The 18,546-nt window shown below is 43.1% G+C and overlaps 1 long non-coding RNA gene across 1 annotated transcript; it reads left to right on the plus strand.

Moving 5' to 3' along the window:
• Window positions 1-13,791: 13,791 nt before the first annotated feature.
• LOC135536687 (uncharacterized) lies at window positions 13,792-17,729 on the plus strand. The gene is made up of 2 exons (XR_010455053.1): window positions 13,792-13,869; window positions 16,825-17,729. It is a non-coding gene; the product is annotated as an uncharacterized LOC135536687 (long non-coding RNA).
• Window positions 17,730-18,546: the final 817 nt, after the last annotated feature.

Raw genomic sequence — 18,546 nt, forward strand, 5'->3', positions numbered from 1 at the left:
AGAGTCGGAGAGGACTGGCAGATCTGGAAGATCCAGGCTGACTGGCAGATCTGGAAGAGTCTGGTTGACTGGCAGATCTGGAAGAGTCTGGTTGACTGGCAGATCTGGAAGAGTCTGGTTGACTGGCAGATCTGGAAGAGTCTGGTTGACTGGCGGATCTGGAAGAGTCTGGTTGACTGGCGGATCTGGAAGAGTCTGGTTGACTGGCAGATCTGGAAGAGTCTGGCTGACTGGCGGATCCTGGCAGACTGACAGCTCTGGCTGCGCTAAACGGGCAGGAGACTCCGGCAACGCTGTAGAGGCGGTAGGCTCTGGCAGCGCTAAACAGGCGGGAGACTCCAACAGCGCAGGAGAGAAGGAAGGCTCTAGCTGCACTGAACAGGCGGTAGACTCTGACAGCGCAGGAGAGGAGGAAGGCTCCGGCAGCGATGGAGAGGCGAGGCGCACTGTAGGCCTGATTCGTGGTGCTGGCACTGGTGGTACTGGGCCGAGGAAACGCACAGGAAGCCTGGTGCGGGGAGCTGCCACCGGAGGGCTGGTGTGTGGAGGTGGTACTGAGTAGACCGGACCGTGCAGGTGCACTGGAGCTCTTGAGCACCGAGCCTGCCCAACCTGACCTGGTTGAATACTCCCGGTCGCTCTGCCAGTGCGGCAAGGTGGAATAGCCCGCACTGGGCTATGCAGGCGACCCGGGGACACCGTGCGTAAGGCTGGTGCCATGTAAGCTGGCCCAAGGAGACGCACTGGGGACCAGATGCGTAGAGCCGGCTTCATGGCATTTGGCTCGACGCTCAATCTAGCCCGGCCGATAAGCGGAGCTGGAATATACCACACCGGGCTATGCACCCGCACTGGAGACACCGTGCGCACCACAGCATAACACGGTGCCTGCCCGGTCTCTCTAGCCCCCAGTAACCACAGGAAGTTGGCGTAGGTCTCCTACCTAGCGTCGCCATACTCCCTGTGAGGCCCCCCCAATACATTTTTGGGGCTGACTCCCGGGCGTCCTATCACACCGCCGTGCTTGCTTCACCAACTCCATTTTTCTATACCCCTCTTCGCACTGCTCCAGCGAATCCCAGGCGGGCTCCGGCACTCCTCATGGGTCGACCGCCCACCTGTCCATTTCCTCCCACGTAGTGTAGTCCAGATTCTGCTCCCATGTCCTTTCCTCCTCTTTGTTGCTCCTGCTGCCGCTGTTGCCTGTTACCACGCCGCTTGGTCCTGTTGTGGTGGGTGATTCTGTCACGGTGTTTTGCACCAGATAGGGCTGTTTAGGTTTTCGCACGTTTGTTATTTTGTTAGTTTATTAGTGTATAGTTTCTTAATTAAAATAAAATGAATCACAACCACGCTGCATTTTGGTCCGCTCCTCCTTCCCACAACGAATGCCGTGACAGATTGTGGGATTTTTTATGAATTTAATTGCAAATTATGGTGGGAAATAAGTATTTGGTCAATAACAAAAGTTTCTCAATAATTTGTTATATACCCGTTGTGGCAATGACAGAGATCAAACGTTTTCTGTAAGACTTCACAAGGTTTTCACACACTGTTGCTGGTATACAGCCAATACTTAGGTAGAAACAATATCTCCATCAATAATTCCGACAGATTAAAACCTTAAACCCCTTGATACTCCCCATCCCGGATCTGGGATCGTGAATAAAGCCTCAGGCTCATTAGCATAACGCAACGTTAACGCTTTCTGAAAATCGCAAATAAAATGAAAATAATGCGCCTGCTCTCAAGCTTAGCCTTTTCTTAACCTCTTGAAACTCTGGGGGCGCTATTTCATTTTTGGATGAAAAACGTTCCCGTTTTAAACAAGATATTTTGTCACAAAAAGATGCTCGACTATGCATATAATTGATAGCTTTGGAAAGAAAACACTCTGAATTTTCCAGAACTACAAAGATATTGTCTGTGGGTGCCCTAGAACGGGAGCTACAGGCAAAACCAAGATGAAACGGCAACCAGGAAACCAGCAGGATTTTTGAGGCTTCGTTTTCCATTGTCTCCTTATATGGCTGTGAATGCGAGAGGAATGAGCCTGCCCTTTCTGTCGTTTCCCCAAGGTGTCTGCAGCATTGTGACGTATTTGTAGGCATATCATTGGAAGATTGACCATAAGAGACTACATTTTCCAGGTGTCCGCCTGGTGTCCTCCGTCGAAATTGGTGCGTCTTTTTCAGCTGCTGGTATTTTTCCATGCGATTCTGAGGGGAAAGCAGGCTTCCACGAACTGCATATCAATGAAGAGATATGTGAAAAAACACCTTGAGGATTGATTCTAAACAACGTTTGCCATGTTTCAGTCGATATTATGGAGTTAATTCGGAAAAAGTTTGACGTTTTGGTGACTGAATTTTCGGTTCATTTCGGTAGCCAAATGTGATGTACAAAACGGAGCGATTTCTCCTACACAAAGATTCTTTCAGGAAAAACTGAACATTTGCTATGTAACTGAGAGTCTCCTCATTGAAAACATCTGAAGCTCTTCAAAGGTAAATGATTTTATTTATTTGGTTATCTGGTTTTTGTGAAAATGTTGCATGCTAAATGCTACTCAAAATGCTAAGCTAGCTTAGCATACTCTTACACAAATGATTGATTTGCTATGGTTCAAAAGCATATTTTGAAAATCTGAGATGACAGTGTTGTTAAGAAAAGGCTAAGCTTGAGAGCAGGTGCATTATTTTCATTTTATTTGCGATTTTCAGAAATCGTTAACGTTGCGTTATGCTAATGAGCTTGAGGCTATAAATAGAATCCCGGATCTGACGCAAGAAGTTAATTAATAATAATCCACTAAGACTTGTCTTCGGGCATTCATTTCCAAGATTGAATTGAGAGCATGCATAAAAAATCATGCTAACTGTTGTCAAGAGAATGTTCAATCCCAATGATGATTATAATCACTACAGTTTTGACCAATTCCCCCTAGGTTGTAAAGCTAGGGTTAATAAGAATTAGGCAAAGTCCCAGATTTCTGCAAAAGTTTGGTTCTTTATTCAGAGAACGTTCTAAAGTCAACCAAAATTTGAACAGTTTTTATAACCCCCTCTACGCACACAAACACACACACAAACTGTTTTATCACTTTTCTACCAGCCTTGGCAGTTTCTCACTGTTCTCTCCTCTCCTCCCTGGATTAGAGAGGCCTTGGAAGGGCCCTCCTGTTGTCAGCTTTTTCAGAGTTATCATGTGTAATCTACCAGTCTCTGTTTTCTCAACCATACATTTCTCCCTCTTAACTTGTTCCACACATGTATTATTGGAATATAGTCTTTCAGGGTGGAATTCTTTAGTCATTACTTTAAACGTGTAAATTCCCTTATCACTGTACAGGCTAAAGGTGTACGGAAATGCATTTCCAGCCTGAGGTTACCTTGGGACACCACAGACAGATTTCCTGAGGTGTCATCATCAGGTGATAAATTGAAAGCATACAACAATTATTTCTGTCAATAGGTAAAGAGAGATCTTTTAGATGCCTCCTGGTACCCAGGAATAGATTGTAAAATTCTCACACAGATATGTTGTTATTAAATTGCGGTTGGAAAGCCTTAGCAGGGACCTGACATCTGTCCTGACAGAGAGCTACATACTCTGCATTGAAATGTTGAAAATGAAGTTTTTTTATGTAAGCTGCCCGTATTAGAGGCGTGATCAACCAAGCCTGTAACCATGTAGTGGGGTAAAGAGCCTTCTTGACTACAGATTCTACTGCCCACCGGTATGCTAAAGTATTCATGGTAATTCTTTGGAGAGGGTAAAGGGCATTTCCTTTCATCAAAACCTGTGAATGACCCAGATGAACGGCTGGAGATAGAGACTTTTTAAAATAAAAAGCGTAGCCCCCAACACTTTTAAACTAAAGTCACCATCTTGGGGATCAGGCAAAACTCATCCTTGGCCCTGGTTAATTTTAGCCTTAAATCAACCGAATTTAAGAGTAAACGTTCTTGAAAGAAAATATCAGCGTGTATAGGCGTGTATTCAGCACAGTAGCGAGCACGTGCCTCCAGTCTTTTGTTTGACCCGGTGGAAGGGTCTGTTGATTCCATAGATGCTCCTGCAGTATCCTTGCTAAACATCCCGGTGCTGAATTTTGTCTTGAGTATTCGGAGTAGTTTTGTATACATTCCAGGATGGCCCTATAAGGATAGGTGGCACTGCTTTGACTGATAAGGCCTTCACCCAAAGTCACATCCACTTGGGAGAAGATGGTCGCCAAGGGTAATTAATGAGACTCACTTTGGTATCGTTTGCAATATTAGTACCATCTATTTTGGTCACTTTGAGATGTAAATGCAATAAGGTTCTGTTGAGGTCCAGGTAGTTGTCACCGTGGCCTGGTATGAAAAATTCTATAGGACCGTTGTCTGTAATGGCAGAGAGTGGGGCTATCTCCACATAACTTGACCTCTCTTTTGAATGTTGGGTTAATTTAAGGGGGCCGTGAAAAGATTGAGCTCTGTCTTTATAGCTTCAGAGGACATGAGGTGTAAAAGAGCAATTTTGCTTGTTCTTTTAGAAAATACTTCAGAGTATTATTTTTGTCATTTTTGGTCCAGACCTCCTCACTTTACCTCGTCTTTGACTTACAGAGTTTCTTTTAAAAACCTCCGCTTTTTAGGGGTCGGCAGGCGCCTTATACCCGGAGATCTCTTTTTGGGTCTTCGAGACAACAGCATAAGACCCGAGCCTTCTTGATGCTCGGGATCTGATGAAGCCCGCCTGGTTATAGCATTGGCTACAACTTCACTTACAATATTTTTAGCCACTGATTTTAACTGTGGTTTGGCTATGCTGAGGCTTCTCTTCATAAACGGTAAAACCATCCTAAAGAGGTTACGAAATATGCCTCCTATCCCCAAACCGTACATGGTCGGGGTTCCGTGATAGCCTGTTAAGGCTGGGTAAGGAAGGCAACGCCAGGTGCAGGAGAGCAGAGTAGAGTAAACAGGCACACTTTTATTCCGGTCAGAAATAGGCACAAAAATGACATTGAAGTGCCCACAAACACGGAACATGAAAACAAAAGTATAGCGCGTGAACATACGCCACTAACAATAAACAATTACACACAAAGACATGATGGGGAACAGAGGACTAAATACATGTAAATTGATTGGGGAATGAAAACCAGGTGTGTATTGAACAAGACAAAACAAATGGACATATGAGAAATGAAGCTGCGATGGCTAGAAAGCCGGTGACGTCGAACGCCGAACGAACAAGGAGAGCAGCCGACTTCGGTGGAAGTCGTGACATAGCCGGGTAATTCATTACCCACTTGATCAACATAGTATGAGTCATATCAGTTAGGGTCGAGATGGTGGTTGTGTTCCATAACCATTTTAATATATCTGTATTATGTTTATTAAAAAATATATATAAAATGCTAATAATATATTAGATATGTAGAGAGGCTTTGGTGGGTCTAAAGTGGAGTTTTACAATCGTTTTACCATAAGTAAATTCAATATTTTCGTTCTGATCCGTTTTAAGCTCAACCAGAATGTTTTGAATATATTTCTTGCTTACAGGTAAGTAGTGTGGCTTGTCGTAGGTGACAGTGACTATGTCCCCATCCTTTCCGTCTATATGTACCGTTCTCAGGAGTGGCACACAGCTGTCTCCGACCCTTTGATAGGATATGATGTCAGTATACACAAATAGGTTGTAAAACCCTGCATGTATATCCGCAGGGAATGGGAATCATTTATCTCTCACATACGTTCATTTATTGGGACCCATCCCCAACATGTAGGATAAATCACCGCTGGTCTTTATACCCCCATCAGCAGCCCCTGAGATTTGTACACGTTTATGAATAGGGTTGTAGATCAAGAGTATTTCCATATTGTTTAGGGTTAGGAGGGCGTTCAACTCTGAGAAGATCCTGTCGATGGTTCTATAGAACCCTTTTTAAATCTTTATAAGTTTTGGGGGTTCCGATATCCTTTTGCAATAAAAATCACGGTCCTTATCCTTGATTTTATACCAACTATGGGGGTATGTAATCTCACTTAGACCTACTTCCCAGGCCCCTGATAGCTCTATAGGCTTTGGAAAATTGGAAGTATAATTCGAACTTTGGTTATCTAAGATGGTGGTTGAAGATATCCCTCTAGTGGTGTGGGGGCTGTGCTTTGGCAAAGTGGGTGGGGTTATATCCTTCCTGTTTGGCCCTGTCCGGGGGGTGTCCTCGGATGGGGCCACAGTGTCTCCTGACCCCTCCTGTCTCAGCCTCCAGTATTTATGCTGCAGTAGTTTATGTGTCGGAGGGCTAGAGTCAGTTTGTTATATCTGGAGTACTTCTCCTGTCTCCTGTCTTATCCAGTGTCCTGTGTGAATTTAAGTATGCTCTCTCTAACCATGCCTCGGGACTACCTGGTATGATGACTTCTTGCTGTCCCCAGTCCACCTGGCCGTGCTGCTGCTCCAGTTTCAACTGTTCTGCCTGTGATTATTATTATTTGACCATGCTGGTCATTTATGAACATTTTAACATCTTGGCCATGTTCTGTTATTATATCCACCCGGCACAGCCAAAAGAGGACTGGCCACCCCTCATAGCCTGGTTCCTCTCTAGGTTTCTTCCTAGGTTTTGGCCTTTCTAGGGAGTTTTTCCTAGCCACCGTGCTTCTACACCTGCATTGCTTGCTGTTTGGGGTTTTAGACTGGGTTTCTGTACAGCACTTTGAGATATCAGCTGATGTATGAAGGGCTATATAAATACATTTGAAATGTAAGTAATTTACACCACTGGACTTGAAAGGAACACCTCAATTACCTCGACTAACCGCACATTGACTCTGTACTGGTATCCCATGTATATAGCCTCACTATTGTTATTTTACTGCTGCTCTTTAATTATTTGTTACTTTTTTTCTTATTATTTAATTAACACATATTTTTCTTAAACCTAAATTGTTGGCTAAGGGCTTGTAAGTAAGCATTTCACTGTAAGGTCTTCGCCTGTAGTATTAGGTGCATGTGACAAATACGATTGATTTGTTCCACATGAAAACATGGTGTTAACCTGGTGTGATATTATTGAAACTGTTCTGACACCTAGTGGATATCAAGAGGAACTACACCACACACCCCCACACACTTTAACCTTGACACAGATGGGATGCTTTTCATACATTGCTCTCTTTTATTAGACATTAATAATATATGTCCAATAAACAGACATTCAAAAGTCGGAATGTAAATTAGGAATGTAAAGCACAAACAATGGGAAAATTCTTCAAAAGCAGTTGTAAGTGAGTCAAGCATCTTGAGGTTACCTAAAATAGGTCAAAGCATATATTTTACATTTTCTAATTTATTTAATCTTTATTTAACTAGGCACATTGAAATAAACAACATCGACACAGGCACAAGTTACCAACTATATTTGGGAAACAGGATTAACACAGAGAGAACTTGGCAAAATGAAATGTATTGTAGCCACCGCACAGACAGCTGTGTGTTATGTGTTATGCTGTTGGTTGTGTTGTACTTACCAGTACCCAGTGTTCGCGGGGTCCGACATGTCAATCAACCTGCTATCTGCCAATCACGGGAATGCCTGATGCCGGGCATCCTGGTGGTTGGCGGAGTGGCGTGTAGGGGGGTTGGGCAGGGTGATGGAGGATTGGAAGTTAAAACCAGGTTTAGCATTATTCTCCCTCTTACTGTCTGGCTTTCACAAGAGAAGGTCACGGTTGTTTTATTGGGTATCCTTCATTTATTTGGCGTGGTTTACGAGGGTTAATACATCGTAAATTCGTAAACTCAACCCTCTGTCTGGACAATTGTTCCTTTATGATCTAGTCAGGTCATTACAGTATGTTTCTGTAGTACGAGTAGACTGGTATATAAAGTATCATTGGTAACAATTGTGTATAAGCTACCTAGCTAATAAAATACTGGGGAGAGCGATCATTAGTTACATTTCAACCATAGCGATAGCCGAATTGAGGGGCAATAGAGTTTACCGGGAACACTGAAAATAATAACTTAACTTCTTGCGTCGAGCAATCCCGGATCCGGGATCCTATTTATAGCCTCAAGCTCATTAGCATAACGCAACGTTAACTAATTCATGAAAATCGCAAATGAAATGAAATAAATATATTTGCTCTCAAGCTTAGACTTTTGTTAACAACACTGTCATCTCAGATTTTCAAAATATGCTTTTCAACCATAGCTAAACAAGCATTTGTGTAAGAGTATTGCTATCTAGCATAGCTATAAGCCTAGAATTCAGCCAACAACATTTTCACAAAAACGAGAAAACCATTCAAATAAAATCATTTACCTTTGAAGAACTTCAGATGTTTTCAATGAGACTCTCAGTTAGATAGCAAATGTTCAGTTTTTCAAAAAATAATATTTGTGTAGGACAAATCGCTCCGTTTTGTTCACGTTTGGCTATGAAAAAAACCTGTATCCAGTTATAGCCTCAAGCTCATTAGCATAACGTAACGTAACGTTAACTATTTATGAAAATCGCAAATGAAGTAAATATGCTATCTCTCAAGCTTAGCCTTTTCTTAACAACACTGTCATCTCAGATTTTCAAAATATGCTTTTGAACCATAGCAAAACAAGCATTTGTGTAAGAGTATTGATAGCTAGCGTAGCATTTAGAGTAGCATTTAGCGGGCAACATTTGCACAAAAACCAGAAAAGGATTCAAATAAAATCATTTACCTTTGAAGAACTTCGGATGTTTTCAATTAGGAGACTCTCAGTTACATAGCAAATGTTCAGTTTTTTCTGGAAGGTTCTTTGTGTAGGAGAAATCGCTCCGTTTTGTACATCACGTTTGGGTACCAAAAAACCCCCGAAAATTCAGTCAAATTAACTCCATAATATCGACTGAAACACGGCAAACGCTGTTTAGAATCAATCCTCAAGGTGTTTTTCACATATCTCTTTATATCGTTCGTGGAAGTCTACTTTCTCCTCTGAATCCCTTGGAAAAAGACTTGCAGCTGAAGATGACGCACCAATTTCGACAGAGGACACCGGGCGGACACCTGGCAAATGTAGTCTCTTATGGTCAATCTTCCAATGATATGCCTACAAATACGTCACAATGCTGCAGACACCTTGGGGAAACGATAGATAGGGCAGGCTCATTCCTGTCGCATTCACAGCCATATAAGGAGACAATGAAAAACAGAGCCTCAAAATCCTGCTCATTTCCTGTTTGAAGTTTCATCTTGGTTTCGCCTGTAGCATCAGTTCTGGGGCACTCACAGACAATATCTTTGCAGTTTTGGAAACGTCAGAGTGTTTTCTTTCCAAAGCTGTCAATTATATGCATAGTCGAGCATCTTTTTGTGACAAAATATTGCGCTTAAAACGGGCACGTTTTTTATCCAATAATGAAACAGCGCCCCCATAGATGTAAGAGGTTAATAACCACAAGGGGCTACGGGTTCCCAACTAGGGACCCCCCCCCCCCTTCAGCCCACAACGGTGGCGCAGGGAAAGCAAAAATATTCTTACAAATATTTAACCTCCACACATTAACAAGTCCAATAGCTTAAATGAAAGATAAACACCTTGTTCATCTACCCAGCATGTCAGAATTTTAAAATGTTTTACAGCGAAAACATAGCACATATTTATGTTAAACCACCACTAGGGAAACATACAATATGTAGCCACATGGCTATGCAAAATAGCACAATCACAAACGCAGGATTAAAAGAAAAATAATTCACTAACCTTTTGAAAATCTTCATCAGATGACAGTAATAGCACATGTTACACAGTACATTTATGTTTTTTTCAATAATATGCAGTTTATATCCATAAATCTCCATTTACATTGAGCCATGTTCAAAAAAATGCAGCAGAAATGACTGGAGAAATTATAAATATCTCCAGCAGCTAACGCCAGATAACAGCAATAAACATCATAAACTTTGACTAAATATACATGTTCTACATATATTTAGAAAGATACACTTCTTCTTAATGCAAACGCTGTGTTACATTTATTTTTAACGTTACAGAATTCGTTCACTATTCAATAATCTGAGACGGCGCTCAGCCATTAGCATTATTTCTCTACTATGTTGGATTCGACAAAAATACAATTTTATAACATAAATATTCCCTTACCTTTGATGGTCTTCGACAAGAATGCCGTGGAAGGAGATATACTTACCTAATATAACGTTTGGTTGCAGTTGGTGTGTCTTTGTATTAGCAAAAGCTAACATCTTCAGGTGAATTACCCCAAAAAGGACTTCTGATCACGAAAATTGCGCATCTAAACTTCAAATTTACATATTGTAGCGACCCGCACAGACAGCTGTGTGTTATGTGTTAGGCTAGGAGGTGGTTGCGTTGTACTGACCAGTACCCGGTGTTCGCGGGGTCCGACATGTCAATCAACCTGCTATCTGCCAATCACGGGAATGCCTGGAATGTTCTGATGCCGGGCATCCTGGTGGTTGGCGGAGTGGCGTGGAGGGGGGTTGGGCAGGGGGGTGGAGCATTGGAAGTTAAGACCAGGTTCAGCCTTTGTTCTCTCTCTCTTACGTCTGGGCTTCCCAAGAGAAGGTCACGATTGGCTTGTGGGTTATCTGTTATCTTTTTGGCATGTGCTACGGCCCAAACAGTAGCCTGTGTAAAGTTGGTTTAATAAACCGTCAATTCGCAAACTCAAGCCTCTGTCTGGACAATTGTTCATTTATGATCTAGTCAGGTCATTACATATTATATGTCGACTAAACTGGTCAAACTAAGTGCAGAATCAAGCTTTAGGATGTTTTTAACGTACAAAACAATTGGCGATTAAATCAAACGTAACGAACTCACTTCAACCAGTTTGGAAAAAAACGTCCGTTTTTCCAGAGCACGCTCCTGAAAACTGGTGACACCTCAGTATTTTGCCCACCAAGCAGTCAAAGCTCGTGCTATTTTCTCCGTTGCACGTCTCACTGTAAGACGGGAGCGCGCTGAAGAAATAGAAACTGTTCCCAGAGCCATAGCTGGTTGGCAAGGGTGGGGGCGAATACGTCAAAGTTGGAGCAATTTTCTAAGGAGAGAGAGAGAGTTTGGGAGAATGGCTGCCCTGTGAGTTCTGCTTTACATACAGACATAATTCGAAACGGTTTTAGAAGCTTTAGAGTGTTTTCTATTCAATAATAATTACTATATGCATATATTAGCAATTTTGACAGTTTTTTTTTTTGTTTACTTTGGGCACACAATTCATCCAAAAGGGGGCAGTATTTCCCATAGCCCCATCAGTTAAGGTGCTGCTCGCTAATCCCATTTATTTATAGTCTTTTGTTAAGTACCTTTAACATGATGTTAGGTAGTGATGGGTACTGATATGGAACATCTATATCGACGTCAGTTATGTTGTTTCTAACCTTCCCAACCAGTTGTGTTGTTTCTAACCTACCCAACCAGTTGTATTGTTTCTAACCTACCCAACCAGTTGTATTGTTTCTAACCTACCCAACCAGTTGTATTGTTTCTAACCTACCCAACCAGTTGTATCGTTTCTAACCTACCCAACCAGTTGTATTGTTTCTAACCTACCCTACCAGTTGTATTGTTTTTAACCTACCCAACCAGTTGTATTGTTTCTAACCTACCCAACCAGTTGTATTGTTTCTAACCTACCCAACCAGTTATGTTGTTTCTAACCTTCCCAACCAGTTGTATTGTTTCTAACCTACCCAACCAGTTGTATTGTTTCTAACCTACCCTACCAGTTGTATTGTTTCTAACCTACCCAACCAGTTGTATTGTTTCTAACCTACCCAACCAGTTGTATTGTTTCTAACCTACCCAACCAGTTGTATTGTTTCTAACCTACCCAACCAGTTGTATTGTTTCTAACCTACCCAACCAGTTGTATTGTTTCTAACCTACCCAACCAGTTGTATTGTTTCTAACCTACCCAACCAGTTGTATTGTTTCTAACCTACCCAACCAGTTGTATTGTTTCTAACCTACCCAACCAGTTGTATTGTTTCTAACCTACCCAACCAGTTGTATTGTTTCTAACCTACCCAACCAGTTGTATTGTTTCTAACCTACCCAACCAGTTGTATTGTTTCTAACCTACCCAACCAGTTGTATTGTTTCTAACCTACCCAACCAGTTTTATTGTTTCTAACCTACCCAACCAGTTGTATTGTTTCTAACCTACCCAACCAGTTGTATTGTTTCTAACCTACCCAACCATTTGTATTGTTTCTAACCTTCCCAACCAGTTGTATTGTTTCTAACCTACCCAACCAGTTGTATTGTTTCTAACCTACCCAACCAGTTGTGTTGTTTCTAACCTACCCAACCAGTTGTGTGGTTTCTAACCTTCCCAACCAGTTGTATTACAATATGAAGCTTGTTGATGGCCATCAGCAGGCAGCAGTAAGCTTTGAGAGCCTGTGTAAGGGTGTTGTGCCTGTAGGAACAGTGATGTGATGGTCTTTTACATACAGTAAACAGCAAGGATAAGCAAGGATAAGGCCAAATCAAGAAATGCCTTGCTCATATTCATATCAAGTTATATTATATTGAATTATCGATATTGATGCCATTACTGTCTTTCATTACATAATAATGTATTTATTTAACATTTTTAACACTTAGATTATTTACAAAATAGAGAAATGTAAGATTTCATTGATTAATTGAAACTGCCCGTGATGTTGACCTGTATTTGATGATATCATGCCCAAGTTAAAGGTGAAGTGTGTTGACCTGTATTTGATGATATCATGCCCAAGTTAAAGGGGAAGTGTGTTGACCTGTATTTGATGATATCATGCCCAAGATAAAGGGGAAGTGTGTTGACCTGTATTTGATGATATCATGCCCAAGTTAAAGGGGAAGTGTGTTGACCTGTATTTGATGATCAAACGTGCCCAAGTTAAAGGGGAAGTGTGCTGACCTGTATTTGATGATATCATGCCCAAGTTAAAGGGGAAGTGTGTTGACCTGTATTTGATGATTAAACATGCCCAAGTTAAAGTGGAAGTGTGTTGACATGTATTTGATGATCAAACATGCCCAAGTTAAAGATGAAGTGTGTTGACCTGTATTTGATGATATCGTGCCCAAGTTAAAGGGGAAGTGTGCAGTTGCTACATCCATTTTAAGACTTTAAATTACTTTATATGTACCCATTAATTGTTGAAGAATATTACTTATAATTGTCTCAGGAGCTTAGTTCAATTGTCATACTCCATCAAATAAAATAAAAATATAAGCTTGTTTTAATCTAATGTATCAAAGTAAATGTAGACACACACTAGCCCTTAAAACATCAAAATATCAGTCCTTGTATCTATAGCTCTGTCTATGAATTTGATAGTGGTTACATTTCTCCAGACCAATCCCTCAGGTTTTTATCGAAATAAAGGTGGCGAGCCCACTACATTGTTTTAACTGCTGATAGCCACTTTAAGATACATTGATTGTTATATATTTGTTTGTTTCATGCTTGTGCTGCATATGATGTTTCATGATTTACCAACTTTGGATGTTTAAAGGAGATTTAATCATTGTAAGTGTGTGCTTGGATGCCGACCTTGGATGCTTAAATTATGATTAGTTATTGTTAGAGTTTAATTTACCCAGATTTCAACAATATATAATAAAGTGAAATCAAGAAAATTATCATTTCATATTTTGTTCAAAAAACACTATGCATACAACAGGCCAGGTGGTTTACTTAATTTTTCAAAGTATCTGCTCTCTCTCTCTGTCTCTCTCTTTTCTCTCTCTCTCTGTCTCTCTCTCTTTCTCTCTCTGTCTCTCTCTCTTTCTCTGGTTTCGGTTCCGGGTTGGAGCGAGCGGTCACATCTACACTTCGGTCCGCAGGTAGTATAACTTTTCATTACATTTTCATTACATTTTCATTACATTTCATTATAGTACAACGGTTTGATCTGTCTAATCTTAGCATTTTCTTCTTAGCTAGCTACATAGCCGTCTTTGTATCAAAGATAATTGCGTAATTATCGTATTTCGTCGTCCTAACGTAGTCTACACTGCTATCTGCCCAGCAGCTAGCTAACGAATACCAGCACTGTAGAAACTATTCACTCACCTGAACGACTCGATTAGTGTAGTGTTAGCTAGCTACATAGTTGTCTTTGCTGTCTTCGTATCCAAGATAATTGTGTAGTTTAGAGTGTGTAGACTTAGAGTGAGTATCTTAATTTACCGAGGTTAGCTAGCCAGCTATTTGTCGTCCTTAACGTTGGAGATACTGCTAGCTAGCTAGCCAACAGCTAGCCAACGTCTACCGAATTGAACTTCAACAACCCGGTCAACATTCCGCTTCGCTCCACAGGTAGTATCACATTTTCATTTCACTTCATTACAGTACAACGGTTTGATTTGTTTGATCGTAGCTAGCTAGCTACATAGCCGTCTTTGTATCTAAGACAATTGTGTAGTCTAGAGCGATTTTCTAGGTTAGCTAGCCAGCTATTGTCGTTCTTTTAACGTAACGTAACGTAATCAACACTGCTAGCTAGCCAGCTAGCCCCCGAATAGCAGCACTGTAGAAACTATTACACTCGACGGAACGACTTGATTAGTGTAGTGTCAACAACGCAGCCACTGCCAGCTAGCCTACAAAGTCAACAACGCAGCCACTACCAGCTAGCCTACTCCAGCAGTACTGTATCATTTCAATCATTTTAGTCAATAAGATTCTTGCTACGTAAGCTTAACTTTCTGAACATTCGAGACGTGTAGTCCACTTGTCATTCCAATCTCCTTTGCATTAGCGTAGCCTCTTCTGTAGCCTGTCAACTATGTGTCTATCCATCCCTGTTCTCTCCTCTCTGCACAGACCATACAAACGCTCCACACCGCGTGGCCGCGGCCACCCTAATCTGGTGGTCCCAGCGCGCACGACCCACGTGGAGTTCCAGGTCTCCGGTAGCCTCTGGAACTGCCGATCTGCGGCCAACAAGGCAGAGTTCATCTCAGCCTATGCCTCCCTCCAGTCCCTCGACTTCTTGGCACTGACGGAAACATGGATCAACACAGATAACACTGCTACTCCTACTGCTCTCTCTTCGTCCGCCCACGTGTTCTCGCACACCCCGAGAGCTTCTGGTCAGCGGGGTGGTGGCACCGGGATCCTCATCTCTCCCAAGTGGTCATTCTCTCTTTCTCCCCTTACCCATCTGTCTATCGCCTCCTTTGAATTCCATGCTGTCACAGTTACCAGCCCTTTCAAGCTTAACATCCTTATCATTTATCGCCCTCCAGGTTCCCTCGGAGAGTTCATCAATGAGCTTGATGCCTTGATAAGCTCCTTTCCTGAGGACGGCAGGCAATACGCTCGACCTCATCTTTACTAGATGCTGTTCTTCCACTAACCTCATTGCAACTCCCCTCCAAGTCTCTGACCACTACCTTGTATCCTTTTCCCTCTCGCTCTCATCCAACACTTCCCACACTGCCCCTACTCGGATGGTATCGCGCCGTCCCAACCTTCGCTCTCTCTCCCCCGCTACTCTCTCCTCTTCCATCCTATCATCTCTTCCCTCTGCTCAAACCTTCTCCAACCTATCTCCTGATTCTGCCTCCTCAACGCTCCTCTCTTCCCTTTCTGCATCCTTTGACTCTCTATGTCCCCTATCCTCCAGGCCGGCTCGGTCCTCCCTTCCCGGTCCGTGGCTCGACGACTCATTGCGAGCTCACAGAACAGGGCTCCGGGCAGCCGAGCGGAAATGGAGGAAAACTCGCCTCCCTGCGGACCTGGCATCCTTTCACTCCCTCCTCTCTACATTTTCCTCCTCTGTCTCTGCTGCTAAAGCCACTTTCTACCACTCTAAATTCCAAGCATCTGCCTCTAACCCTAGGAAGCTCTTTGCCACCTTCTCCTCCCTCCTGAATCCTCCTCCCCCCCCCCCCTCCTCCCTCTCTGCAGATGACTTCGTCAACCATTTTGAAAAGAAGGTCGACGACATCCGATCCTCGTTTGATAAGTCAAACGACACCGCTAGTTCTGCTCACACTGCCCTACCCAGTGCTCTGACCTCTTTCTCCCCTCTCTCTCCAGATGAAATCTCGCTTCTTGTGACGGCCGGCCGCCCAACAACCTGCCCGCTTGACCCTATCCCCTCCTCTCTTCTCCAGACCATTTCCGGAGACCTTCTCCCTTACCTCACCTCGCTCATCAACTCATCCCTGACCGCTGGCTACGTCCCTTCCGTCTTCAAGAGAGCGAGAGTTGCACCCCTTCTGAAAAAACCTACACTCGATCCCTCCGATGTCAACAACTACAGACCAGTATCCCTTCTTTCTTTTCTCTCCAAAACTCTTGAACGTGCCGTCCTTGGCCAGCTCTCCCGCTATCTCTCTCAGAATGACCTTCTTGATCCAAATCAGTCAGGTTTCAAGACTAGTCATTCAACTGAGACTGCTCTTCTCTGTATCACGGAGGCGCTCCGCACTGCTAAAGCTAACTCTCTCTCCTCTGCTCTCATCCTTCTAGACCTATCGGCTGCCTTCGATACTGTGAACCATCAGATCCTCCTCTCCACCCTCTCCGAGTTGGGCATCTCCGGCGCGGCCCACGCTTGGAATGCGTCCTACCTGACAGGTCGCTCCTACCAGGTGGCGTGGCGAGAATCTGTCTCCTCGCCACGCGCTCTCACCACTGGTGTCCCCCAGGGCTCTGTTCTAGGCCCTCTCCTATTCTCGCTATACACCAAGTCACTTGGCTCTGTCATAACCTCACATGGTCTCTCCTATCATTCCTATGCAGACGACACACAATTAATCTTCTCCTTTCCCCCTTCTGATGACCAGGTGGCGAATCGCATCTCTGCATGTCTGGCAGACATATCAGTGTGGATGACGGATCACCACCTCAAGCTGAACCTCGGCAAGACGGAACTGCTCTTCCTCCCGGGGAAGGACTGCCCGTTCCATGATCTCGCCATCACGGTTGACAACTCCATTGTGTCCTCCTCCCAGAGCGCTAAGAACCTTGGCGTGATCCTGGACAACACCCTGTCGTTCTCAACTAACATCAAGGCGGTGGCCCGTTCCTGTAGGTTCATGCTCTACAACATCCGCAGAGTACGACCCTGCCTCACACAGGAAGCGGCGCAGGTCCTAATCCAGGCACTTGTCATCTCCCGTCTGGATTACTGCAACTCGCTGTTGGCTGGGCTCCTTGCCTGTGCCATTAAACCCCTACAACTCATCCAGAACGCCGCAGCCCGTCTGGTGTTCAACCTTCAATATCAATATTGTCAACATACTCAATAGAATACATAGAGAGAACGTGTTCAGAATACAGGGATCAATGAAAGAAATATATGCATATTCTCTCAGTTTCAGCAACAATTGTCCGAAAAAAATAATCAAATTGTCACGACTTCGGCCGAAGTCGTTGCCTCTCCTTGTTCGGGCGGTGCTCGGCGTTCGACGTCACCGGTCTTCTAGCCATCATTGATCCTTTTTTCATTTTCCATTGGTTTTGTCTTGTCTTCCCACACACCTGTTTTCAATCCCATTCATTACCTGTTGTGTATTTAACCCTCTGTTTCCCCTCATGTCTTTGTCAGAGATTGTTTTATTGTCAGTGTAGTGTGATTGTTGTATAGGTGCGCGCCGGGTCCTCGTACCCATGTTTGTTTGTTTATGTACATTTAGTGTTATGGAGCAAACTCCGTGGACTTCATTAAAAGACTCCATTTTACACTCCATTTGACTCTCCTGCGCCTGACTTCCCTGCCACCTATTACACCTATGCATGACACAAATCCTGTAGATTATTTAGGATTTTTTTGGATAAGAAAGTATATACACTACCGGTCAAATGTTTTAGAACGTCTACTCATTAAAGCGTTTTTCTTTATTTTTACTATTTTCTGCATTGTAGAAATAGCCAAAACATCAAAACTATGAAATAACACATATGGAATTATGTAGTAACCAAAAAAACTGTTTAACAAATCAAAATATATTTTACAGACTAGATTCTTCAACTAGCCAGCCTTTGCCTAGATCACAGCTTTACACACTCTTGGTATTCTCTCAACCAGCTTCACCTGGAATGCTTTTCCAACAGTCTTGAAGGAGTTCCCACATATGCTGAGCACTTGTTGTTTGCTTTTCCTTAACTCTGCTGTCCAACTCATCCCAAACCATCTCAATTTGGTTGAGGTTGGGTGATTGTGGAGGCCAAGTCATCTGATGCAGCACTCCATCACTTTGCTTCTTGGTCAAATAGCCCTTTCACAGCCTGGAGGTGTGTTGGGTTATTGTTCTGTTGAAAACAAATGATAGTCCCACTAAGCATAAACCAGATGGGATGGCGTATCGCTGTAGAATGGTGAGGTAGCAATGCTAGTTAAGTGTGCCTTAATTTCTAAATAAATCACTGACAGTGTCACTAGCAAAGCACCATCACACCTCCTCCTCCGTGCTTCACGGTGGGAACCACACATACGGAAATCATCTATTCACCTAATCTGCATCTCACAAAGACACAGCGGTTGGAACCAAAAAACTCAAATTTGG

The sequence above is a fragment of the Oncorhynchus masou genome, unplaced genomic scaffold (genome assembly GCF_036934945.1).
Source record: "Oncorhynchus masou masou isolate Uvic2021 unplaced genomic scaffold, UVic_Omas_1.1 unplaced_scaffold_650, whole genome shotgun sequence".
Taxonomy (NCBI): domain Eukaryota; kingdom Metazoa; phylum Chordata; class Actinopteri; order Salmoniformes; family Salmonidae; genus Oncorhynchus; species Oncorhynchus masou.